Source organism: Phalangium opilio, unplaced genomic scaffold (assembly GCF_054372755.1).
Source record: "Phalangium opilio isolate 3A_F unplaced genomic scaffold, DU_Popi_V2 ptg000021l_1, whole genome shotgun sequence".
Lineage (NCBI taxonomy): Eukaryota > Metazoa > Arthropoda > Arachnida > Opiliones > Phalangiidae > Phalangium > Phalangium opilio.
This window is the reverse complement of record NW_028324153.1, coordinates 2,379,092-2,380,686: the sequence shown is the minus strand read 5'-3', so window position 1 is coordinate 2,380,686 and position 1,595 is coordinate 2,379,092.

The following is a 1,595-nucleotide window of genomic DNA, read 5'->3' as shown; positions in this document are numbered from 1 at the left end:
GAAGTACCGTTAGAGGGAATCGAAGGGACGCCATCTCCAGGAGAAGAGTCGGGACAACCAGCCGAGATTGACATAACCACTGAAGACCCTATCCAGAGAAATGAAAACCAACAACTCGAAGAAATTTCCTCCCCACGGAGACACAGAGCGCCAGCTCCAGAAAGAGTACCACCTCCCATTGTATCACAAGAAGACCAAACCGCGGAACTCATTCAGGAAAATGAAAATACTGTCCCGAAGGAACCTTTTCCTCCAGGAAAAGAAACCAACACGCCACCTCCGGAAGGAACACTTCCCCAAGAAGTACCCCAGGAAAGATCCCAACCTTCCTCCGAATCCTTCGAGGAAGTTGTTGAAATGATCGGATCTTTTCGATCTGTGGACAAGATTCCGAAAACGAGATCGAAAGAACCTAAAACGCCAACGGGAGAAGTCCGTCCAGCGGAGGAAGGTCGAGAGAAGATCGTCAGTCCGATAGTAACACACCCGGAAGCCACACCACTGACCCCTGAACCCCAAGTTCCAGTGGAAGCTTCAAGATTTGAGAGAGAAAAGAGAGAACACCCGACTACGTCAACAACCGAAGACATTAAACCTAAGAAAAAGACACTCCGAAACTTGAGTACTTCGACGGATGTCGACCGAATAACGGACCCGGAACAGGAAAAGAGAGGTCTTACAACCCCTTTGTCCGTCGCTCAGGAACCAACTCCAAGCCCTACACGGAAAATGATGAGTAGCAGTATCTCAAGTGACGAGCCAGAGATCCACGATCCCCGCAAAAGAAGTCACCCCCCTACCTCATCTTCAGTCATTGGAAGGAGAAAGAAACCACTGCGCAAAGTATCGAGCAGCAAAAGCACGTCGTCAAAAGAACCGTCCCTCTCGCGTCCCCAAGCTGAAAGACGAAGAAAATTGCGTCTACCAGACCAACTCAGTTCGTCTTCAGAAGATATAGACCGAAAGGAAGACAGACAACAACGAAGAAAGCGCAGGAGAGCTACAACGACGACTAGTTCATCGACAAAGCCAGTGAAAAAGACGCCGAAGTTCCATACCATATCTACTAGTCCGGAAGGGGAAGCCCCTCGTCCGCCAAATGAACCAAGTTCGTATAAGTCAGAAGCCACGAATCCTAACCCTTTAGTTCCTATGGATGAACTGTCCGAATCCACGAGTACTGGAGAAGATATGCATTCTCCCGACTCTCCAGCGATTGCAGAACAGTTTCCGACAAATTATGAGAAGCCATTCAAAAAAGGATGGGTTCGCGAGCTGTGTTATAGACACACCGTACAACCCGGCAAAGTAGAACTAGATATATACTATTATCCACCGGGAGGAAAGAAGCGCATGAAACGCTCAACAAATGAAGTCGCTCAGTACCTACGCATAAACAACATTACGGACTTAGACCCGATAGACTTCTGTTTTAAGCGAAAACCAATTGCAAAACCACCTTGGGAAAGGGTTCGACTAGCTCACCCGAGGCGGTTGGCTCCCACAGCTGTTTAATCAGAACAACGTGTTCCTACCATTGCGATTCGTCACACTCGATCCCAATGGGAACCCTTACTATATCCTTATGGGACTCT